This window comes from Medicago truncatula, chromosome 2 (genome assembly GCF_003473485.1).
Source record: "Medicago truncatula cultivar Jemalong A17 chromosome 2, MtrunA17r5.0-ANR, whole genome shotgun sequence".
Lineage (NCBI taxonomy): Eukaryota > Viridiplantae > Streptophyta > Magnoliopsida > Fabales > Fabaceae > Medicago > Medicago truncatula.
The window spans coordinates 16,795,922-16,807,234 of NC_053043.1; positions in this window are offsets into that span (position 1 = coordinate 16,795,922).

Here is an 11,313-nt window from a genome sequence, read left to right on the forward strand (position 1 = left end):
ATAACCCGTGCGTTGCACGGGTTTGATCAAAATATAATTTGCCCATGAACCATACCCAAACAATATTTTTAACTGGATCCACCAATTTTCCCACATTATCCATCCCACCTTGAAATATAATATTGTTTCTAATATTTTAAATGCACCATATTGTTGCCAATCAAACCAATTGCTTAAATTTCTTTATATGACTTTGTTATAACAAAGCTCTAAAATGTTCTCTCGTATTGTTATGTATAGAACCTAAAAACAAAATTAAAAGAAAAACAACGTCAATCTTGTTAAAAATAATAATGTGCTCTCTCTAAAAATAAAACACAGCAACAATCTTGTTAAGAAAATAATGTGCTCTTTCAATATATAATGATACAAAATTGAAGAATATCATCCAAAAGTTGGTTGAAGAAAGTGATAATGGTGATCCAAAACCAAAACAATACCATCGAAATTTATACACAAAAGGATATGACCATAGCCCCTAATTAAAATTATAACCAACCAATTTTCAACAAAAGTGTAAAGAAGTTTGTTGTGAAATTGATATTAATAGAAGGCATGGTGGAAACATCCCGGGATTGACTGAAAATGAATGTGGCATAAGTTGTAGTTATAAACGGTGAGTGGGAATTATAAAAAAATACACTTTAAATTTTTCCATTTTGTAGGTTATAATTGAAGGAATGTTAAGATACATCCAATGATGATGGTGTAAGAAATTACAGAACATTTGAATAGTTTGTAGGTGCATAAACCGTTACTATTAGATTCTTAAAATATGGCTATAGAAAAACAATGATGTTTATGCTCATTAACCCATTGTATTCTAATGCATTGTATAATTGAGTTAGCATTATTGTGAAGAAAAAAAATGTGAGAGGTTACGTATTAGATTAGTTTATTAAATAGAATGATTAGAGAATAGAAATTAAACCCTTTGTCACATAGGCACAATCTTAGCATTCGAGATAGTCAAGTTTAGTTTACAAAGAGAATAAGATATAGATAGATAGATAGATAGATAGGTAGATGCTCCAAAGATGCGACACTCATCTTGTTCCTTATCTCCTTAAACTTGTCATGCTTCACAAATTTTGCTGAAACGTCTGCTTCATATATAGCAGTAGGACAATGTAACGTTTGTAGTCTCCTTTTATTTACTTGATCTCGTGATTCCTTGTCTCAATGTGTTTACGGTAAAATGTCACAATATTTTTTTAGATATGTAAAGTTTCATATTGTTTAATTTAAGTTTAACAATTAGATTGGAGAAAAATATGACAACTTATAATTTTTTTCTTGATTTACATTGTATTTCAAATGGTTCAAGTAAAAAATAATAATTTATTTAAGACCTAATAGGTCTTTACCCCCTATATATGAACAATTTCTTGATTTACATTGTATTTTAAAAACGAATTTTATTTTTTTTCCAGAATTTTTTGTTTTTGTTTGGCCTATTAGGGGGTAAATCAAAAAAATAATTTTACAGGGGGTAAATCAAAAAATTTATTTTACAGGGGAAAAAAACCTATTAACCCTTTATTTAATATGGTTCCTAATCTTCACACATTCTTTCCCCATAACTTATAATATATTAAAATAGACCTCGAAATTATTTGTTTACAACTCATCAATTATACGCTACATGATTACCTCACATTCTCATTCTCCTTTTCTTTTCTTTTTTAACTCTTTCTCGCATTTTCTACTCTCTATGACTTTTTTAATGGAGGATAAATAATAACTACAGATATATTAAGAAAGGATGATAAGTTTTGTAACTTAAACTTAGATAGAATAAGAAAGGGTGAGAAATTATTATACTATATGGGAAAATGATTTTTTAGAGGTGACGCATATGCATAATCATAGCTTAAGAATAATGAGTCATATTTAATTTATAGGAATATCTTTGAGGTACCATGTCATCACAATGCTAGATCAAGAGTAACTCAAACTTACTTTACAATATAAATATAGAACACAAATATATAATTGATATAAACACTTATACATTCAACCTTAACCTCATACTTTCAAATATATAAAATCCATATAAACTTTCTTAAATTAAATCTAAAAATATTGCTAATAAATTTATTAAACCTTAATTAAAAGAAAACAACTAAATGGCAATAATGCCATTTAATTATCCTTAAAATAAAGTAATAATAAAACTTCCCCAAAAGAATGTGAGTATAGTTAGACAATTTCATAAGATGCACCTAAATTTACTCTTAATTGTAGGAAACTCAATTGATGGAAAGTATGAAGGTCAGCCAATTCCATGATCAAAGGTTAAATTTCCATGTAAATCATCAAAACATAATTTTGACTCTCCAATTTCATGAAGATCAAGAACATTCCATTAGAATTTTGAATAGATGTGTGCTTCTACAATTAGTTACCTAGGCCTTGAATAGATGTGTGCTTCTACAATTAGTTACCTAGGATACTTGATCTTATAAGAACCTATTCAATTAAAAATATAATAAGAGTATTTTCACTTATTACAAAGACACGGATACTTGATCAAATTAAACTAACACCTATGGATAAATATTCTTACTTTCTCTTATTCGACCTTTAGGATTTTTGGTGTTGAGAGTTTTGAGTTTCTTGTAAGATCCAACCAAATCCTCCTCCATCTTATGGCAATTAGCTGAGAAGGAAAAATCTCTAATAGTTATAGCAACAACCACATGTTGGCTTGGAATAAAAATGAATAAAAAAATATTCATTTTTTATGCATTTTTAATATGTTTCCTTCCACATGTTCAGTGAACTCTTGATCTCATAACAATGTTAAATAAAAAATAATAATGAAAAAATACTTTAATTTCAATGAAAAAAATACAATCACCATTTCATATATGAAGTGTCCTTTCAACAAAACTCTCTCTTTTTCAAAACCTGTGTATTTGAAATCAAAGAAAAAATATCCATTAGAGAATACGAAAAATTATAGAAATATTAACACACACACACACACACATAAAGCTTGAAGAGAAAATCAAAACTATCAAAAAATGAAATGGAAGAAGAAATGAAAAGGATAACATAAGCAACATATATATAAGCTTAGAAAAAAATGAGGAGCTTTATAGTAATAAATTTGTGTGTGTAAGAGGATTGATCAAGAATATGAATAATTTTAAAATGTAACCCCTCAATATTAATAAAATGGATTATAATGCATTCATTATGTAACTTGCATGAAGTGAAGTAAATGGAGAGTTTTTGTAACTGATGGAAAATGAAAGATAGATAGTAAATAAAATTCATATAAGAAATAAGAATTATTGGTGAGGTGACACATAAGCAAAATGTAGCTTAGAATGAGAGAGAATGCATGTAAAGAGATAGTTAGAAAAGGGATGTTGGTGAGGTGACACATAGGAAAAATGTAGGTTAGAATACATGTATATATAGATAGATAGATATAGATAGATAGATAGATAGATAGATAGATAGATATAGATAGATAGATAGATAGATAGATAGATAGATAACGCAATGAGAATGCTAACCCGTCAAAGGTTAACAGTAACATCTTTCTACAACGAGCTTATAGCTTATTTCAGGAGCTTATAAGCTATTTTTCAGACGCTATTCCAAGTAGCGTTTGAGCTTATAGCTTATCATCTTTTATTCCATTTTTACCTTTACTATATTGATTAAAATAATAAATTTAAATGACTAAATATCATGATATTTATGACCGTCCATCTTTTTATTTTATTTTATTTAGGGACAATCATCTATTGTTAATAATACATATGCTCCATGCTCCATATTTTGGTTTATAATAATGCATATAAGTTGTCTTCCAAAAATAATATTACATATAAGCTTCCTTGAAAAAAAAAATACATATAAGCTATAGATATCCTTCAATAAAAAATAATACATTTAGATACCCTTTCAAAAAAAAAGTTAGTTATATTGAACACTATAAGTGACTTGTTTAAGGGATCTAAACTAATCCTTTACTACTACTTAAACCAATTTGGTGGTGTTGGTACTTTTTGTAAAGGGTGACCGTCTTATTTTTGTGAATACGATAATTATTACTCCCTCCGTTCTTAATTATAAGACCCTTTTGAGAATTATTTTTGTCCCTTTTTATAAGACCCTTTTGTTATTTTCAACTACATTAATTATTTCTTTACATACATACCCCCATTTATTATACATCTTTTTCTTCAATCAACAATAAATAACATGTTGAAAACATAAACTAACCTTCTTTCTTAAAGGATAAAATTATAAAAACAATAGTGATTACAAACAACTTTAATACAAATATCAACTATCTTAATTCCCGTGATTTTGGCAAAAGGGTCTTATATATTGGGACGGAGGGAGTACAAAATAAATCTAGTTGAGATATCTTGGTGTCTTTGGTCACTTTGATGCTTCACCTATCTATTGATTCATAATTAATACATTTTGAGATTTTGTTGTCTAACTTTTTCACTTCTTTTAAATTTATTATGTTCCCAGCATCTTATATTTAAGTTGTACTATTATAGATAAAAAAAATTAAGTTGTCCTATACTCCTATTTGCTTTCTTTTTATTTATCTCATATAAGTACAAAATAAAATAAAACTCATTTTTTTCACTTCAACCAATATCGTAAATTACAGAAATAAAATCCTTTTTTTCACCTCTTTCATACACACAGAGTCTAATAAAATTTTAAAATTATTTGATATTTCATGAAATAACTTCAAATGGACGTATAGTAATAAAAATAAATTAAGTAAATATCTACTTAGAGATATTACATAGCTAGAAATTTCTTATTTATTATTAGATTGGTGAAATTCAAGATATTTTTTTACCAAGGAAATTCAATATTTATAATGAATTATTAAGAGGACTAATTCAACTCAAAGTATGAAACTTTTTATCAATTCAAGTGGTTCTTCTTTAAAAAAGGTTAATAGGTCTTTACCCCCTGTAATATAGGGCACTTTTGGTTTTGCCCCCTGTAATTTTTTTTTTTTAGATTCCGTCATTGTAAAATGAAGATTCTTCACGATTGCCCCCTAAGCTCATTGACTCAGCAGAATCTTTGATGTGGCACCTACATGGCTTTTTCTTTTTATTTTTGCTTGCCACGCGTCAAAAACAGTTTACACGTCATTTTTATTTAAAAATTAAAATATAAAATAAAATTTTAAAAAAACGAAAATCATATTTTAAAAAATCTGAAAATTAATTTTCAAAACTTTAAAAAATCTGAAAAAATTCAAACTATTTTTTTAAATCGAAAAAAATTAGATTTTTTTTCCAAAAATTAAAAAACATTTAGATTTTTTTTTAAAATAGAAAATTGTCTTATCTTTTTCAAAATTAAAAAAAATCAGATTTTTTTCGGAATAAAAAAGTTTTTTTAATTTTTTCTACAAAGAATGAAAATTCTGGAAAATATTTTAATTTTTAAAAATCTGGATATAAATATTTTTAAATTCCAACTATTTAATCTGAAAAAAAGTTATTTTATTTAATTTTTAAAATCTTAACTTCAGATTTTTTTCGAAAATTTTAAATTTAGAAAAAATTCTGATTTGTTTTTGAAATTTTTTATAAAATCTTAAAATATCGTTCTAGAATTCAAATTTTACGAAATTTTGAAGATTTTTTAAATTCTGAATGTAATTTTTTTTTAATTCAAATCAAAATCTTAATTTCAGTTTTTTTTTTCAAAAAAATTAAATTTAAAAAATATTTCTGATTTTTTTTGAGAGTTTTATTCCTTAATTTTTATGAAATCTTTTTCCAAATTAAAAAAAATCAATTTTTTTACGAAATTAGGAATAGTTAAAAAAAAATTCTGAAACTTAATTTTCAAAATATATTTTTTTAGATAATATTATATTTTCGAAGTATTTTTAATTTATATTTGGATATTTTAGAATCTTTTTCGTAATTATTTTATAATTTTTTGAAAAATTCAAAATATATTAAATTTGAGATTTTTTTATAATTTTTTCTAAATTTAAAAAAAAAATTCCTAATTAATTTTTTTTTTATAATTTTTGAAAATTAATTTTCATATTTTTTTAATTATTAATGATGTGTAAATTGTTTTTCACGCGTGGCAAGCAAAAAAAAATGAAAAATAAAAAGAAAAAGCCATGTAGGTGCCACATCAAAGATTCTGCTGAGTCAATGAGCTTAGGGGGCAATCGTGAAGAATCTTCATTTTACAAGAACGGAATCTATTATTTTATTTTTTTTTACAGTGGATAAAGACCTATTAACCTTTAAAAAAAAAATATCAATTCAAGTGTTAATTCAATGCTTTAAAGAGGCCATATTTTACAACCGTCTCTGCCCGATACATTGAGATTACAATGCTAGCTACTAGGGGTGTTCAAATCCAAACCGATCCAAAATAAAACCGCAAACCGATCCAAAAAAACCGAAAACCGTAAAAAACCGAATATTTTTGGATGTGTGTTGGATGTTGTTTTGGAAAAACTGCTATGATCGGATCGGATTTCGGATTGCGTTTTCAAAACCGAACCGAACCAAACCGAACCGCAAAAGTAAATTTTTATACTTATTTATTATTTTATTAGTATTATATATTGCACTAATATATTGCTTATTGGTATTTAATCTTATATATTGCATTAATTTAATCTATATTATTACTACTTCATCTATTTCAAATATAATCAATCATTTTCATTGTGTAATGTTAACTTTTTTAATAAATTTGTGTCATATTTTGTATCAAACCTATTATTTTATTGTGTATGAGTAATATTAATATTAAAAAAAAATTACATGTTACACTTTGGATATCCAAAAACCGATCCAAATTAAACCGCATATATTTGGATTGGTTCGGATTTTTTTAACATAATCATCCAAACCGAACCGAACCGCACATGATTTTTATTTTGGATAGGTTGATTTTTAACCTCAAAACCGATCCAAACCGGACCGCAAACACCCCTAGTAGCTACCTCCTAATGTGTTAATTCAACTTAAACTTATTCTTCAAGTAATTAAAGTGATAACTCCTCAATGTCAATTCGTCCTTTAAATTGATCCCATATTTGAAAGGACGCGACAATGCATTTAAATAAAAAGATTATTGGAAGTTATCATAGCATAGCATGTAAGCTTTAGTTCACTCCACTCCCCAACCAAGTAAGAATATTAAAGATATGGGTGATGTCACAAATACACTCGTTAATACGAGTTTCCAGGAAATTCAGTGCACACAAAACTTCATCAGTACAAATTATGTACGTGCCTCGGTGGAGTAGTAACGTTGACCTTTGCGCGTAATTACACAATATATTGGCATATATTCTAAACTTATCAAAGGGTAATATATATCAAAATGTCAATGAAAGTTTTTTTTTTTTTTTTTTTTTTTACAAACAAAAATGGAATATATATATTTATATCACAGAACAAGCAATCTCATTGGCACAAGACGTTTCAAAGAGATTACTAAAGATACACAGAGTCAGTCAAGTACAACAAAAACCATTAGTCGATGCCCAGACATTAAAAAGGACTTGATCACCACCCATTTGTGCCAAACATAAAGGTGGCTTGTTTAACTTACAGTCATCCTAAAGACAAATATTTTACTTTATCCAATAACTTAGGAATAGGAGTTGCTGAATTATTAAACAACTTATTATTACGCTCAATCCATAAAATTCCTCTAGGAATAGAAGCCACAACCCCTAATCTGAAACATTAATATTCAAAGAAACATGAAGCAGTAAAGTCTTACACTCCTCTAACATCTCGTCCTCACAAGCCCATAGTTTCTGTCTCCACCTCCACGCCTTGTTTAAGTGTATAATTGAAAGGCTAAAATATGGTTTTGGTCCCTGCAAATATGTCTCATTTTGGTTTTAGTCCCTGCAAGAAAATTTTGTTGTTTTTGGTCCCTGCAAATATGTCTCATTTTGGTTTTGGTCCCTGGCTCCACTTTTGTGATAATTTGCACACGTGTCACATGATGACTTAACCATTTATTAGAGAAATAGTCCCTGCAAAATCTTTTGATTTTGAAAAAGGTCCCTGCAAAATATTTTGTTTTTGGAAATAGTCCCTGCAGGGACTATTTCCAAAAACAAAATATTTTGCAGGGACCAAAAACAACAAATTTTTTTTGCAGGGACTAAAACAAAAACGAGGCATATTTGCAGGGACCAAAACCATATTTTAGCCTAATTGAAATTATAAAAGTTCAGCCCAAAATCTCTATCCCCTTCATTTATAATATTGTTTTATTGTAGTGAGTTATATCCTATTTAATGAGATTTAATTTTTTTATTTGCCACTGTAATGAATTTGTTCTCATATAACTCAAACAACTTTGAAGCGCACACACAAAGGAACCAACTCCAATCATCTATCAAACCAAAACAACGTACGAGTCTCCTCCCATACCTTTCTAGTAACACACTCCTCAAACCCTCGTAAGGTGAATTCAATTTCCGTTATTAAAATCTCTTCAATAAGTGATTTGTAAATTGTAAATGCCTCTATAAACGTTAGGCCTAGAGAGTCTCTCAAGCTAACCTCACGTAAACTTTTGTAAAAGAAAAAGGATAATAGCAAACCCTTTGATGTGGATCTGCATTTGGTTTAAGGCAATAATGACGTTGGTCGTGGTTGTTCAATGGTCAGTGGTCACCCATCCATTTTTTCTCTTTATAGGTGTAAGGTGTGGCCAAGACGTAATATATGTATGGAAATATGTACAATGTAAACCTCCAAGAAGATTACATATCCGTACCGTGGCCAACAAGCTAATTATATCTTTATATTGTACTTTTATTTATAAATTCAAAATTTGGAAGTCAAAAAATAGAGTTAAATAAGTTTTTTTTATCCATATAAATATTATTATTTTTATTTTAAGTCACTCTAAATATTTCCTTAAAAAAATAATCCTCCAAATATTTTTTGTCGGTAAATTCGGACATAGTTAAAATAAGTTAAATGTAATAATGTATAGAGTAATTAAAAATAAATGATGGTATATCTATATAATAAAAACTTATTTATTTATAACTTTGTGTTATATATAATGTTTTTGGTCCAATGAGTTGTGTTATATATTTGAATATATTATATAATCATTTTTAACTGGGGTTTTAGTGTGTGTGTACACACATATATATACTAGCGTTCAGACGGATACTTTGTATCCGTCTGTCCACTCTTTTTATTACGTTAATGGATATAAATTACGAATATTATTTTTTTATTAAATTTTGATTTTGGTTCAAATTATATGCGGTAATTAAGTAATGCAAAATGTATCTTCTCAAAAGAAAATAAAAGAAAGAGAGAGCAATGCCAATGTGCTTGCCAAGCAACTAACTACTCATTACCAGACCTACTATAATAATGGAAAAGTGCACTTACAGGGAAGTTCCTTTGTTTTTTCATGTCGATAGAAGTCGCTGTAAATTCCTTGCTTGATCCTCTAGTACAGTGGAGCCAACGAACAAAGTTTAAACTGGCCCATGCATATATTATATCATATGTAACGTTTAATTTTATAGTCAATTTTATAGTTAAAATAACATGTTAGTTGATTGTGAATTGAAAAAGAAGTTGTTTAATTTGATAAGGGTTTATAGTCTATATTTGGGCAAAAAGAAGTATGGATGAATGATGAATCGTATGGTCCCGTTCCTAGAAAAGAAGAAGTTGGAGAGGGATGGTTAACTTTAGGGTTGTGAAATTTCACAGGTGAAAGGAAAGAGATGAATAGGCGCGTGACCACTTTAATTTGGGTTCTAATTTTAGGAGTACATTTAATTTAGGTTTAAATATATTTTTGGTCTCTAAAAATATATTAATTTTTTGTTTTAATACCTTTAAAATTTCTTTTCGACTTTTAGTCTTTATAAAAATTTTCAATCACTATTTTTACTCCCTATTTTTAAGTCATTTTTTTTATATTTTTTTAATGAACTTGTGCGATACGTAGAATATTGTAAAAATCACTCCAAAAAAAAAATAGAATTTTTAAACAAAACATAAATTAAATAAAAAAATTTAATCGTTAAAAATATAAAAATTCATATTTAATTCATGTTTTGTTGAAAATTTCTAATTATTTTTTTGGAGAGATTCTTATAATATTATAAATATTTCTACAAAATTTTATTCAAAAATATGAATTCTACATATAAATTTACTTTTAAGGAGGGTCCAAAAGTGAAGATGAAATTTTTTAGAGGGACTAAAACGAAAAGTTGACATATTTACAAGGACAAAAAACATATTTAACCCTTTAATTTAATAGTAGAGATTTATGTTTTTTTTTTTTTTGGGAGGGAGGGGGGACATTCTTATTTTATATATATAAATATAATAAGATGGAGTGCAAAATTATTTGTCATGCGCATCAACCATCTAACACAAGTATGGCAACATGGCAGAGTAGGAATGAGATTTGCTTGGGAAAGGGTTGGTGCCTTTTAAGGAGAAATTCATTTGGTTGGGAAACATATGAGAGAAGAGTTATTTCTGAGCAAGTTAGTTGAAACTTGGGAGACCAAAAGAGAAGATCATTGGTTGTTTTCTTTTGGGGTTAGATTCTAGAGTTTGGAAACAATTGGAAAACACCTTGGGTAGCGAAATCATTGAGTCTCTTGGCCATGAGAAAAAATTCGGGAAAAGACCAGAAATTTCGATTTCTCTTAGAGATCTTGTTAAAACTAATTTATGCAACTCTTGTGTATCTCTCTTTGCAAATAACTCATTGATAGTGGAGTGGAAAGAACGCTCTCCTCCAGATCTAGGTCATTGTTTGGTCGAACTGGGTGAACAAATTTTTAGTGTGTTATTCTATATACTCTACTTTCTTTATCTAGTTTGTTCTTTGGTTCGATTGTGGTTTTGATTTACACTTTGTTGCTAGATTAGATCTAGATATGATGTTGCTCCCTGTGGTTATTTTTGTTATTGGTCGTCGTTGATACTTGCCCCACACATATAAGTTTATTGGTGTGATTTTGAGTTACTGAATTCACAACAATTCGCACCCACCGTGGGGAGAGGGGAGAAGTTTGTCAAGTGAGCACCATAAGAACCAAAGTTGATACCATGGATATGAAAGTAAGCTTGGTTCAATGAAAGTGTATGGAAGCATCGAAGGATGAGACAGTGATATTTGGCAACTTAGTAGAATCAAAGAAGGTAAAGTGTTAAGAGAGGAAGTCATGATGATGAAGTTGTGGTTATTACGCATTTGGAAGTTGAGGTGGAGAAATCCTAACTTGAGGTGGAGTCTTCCACTAGT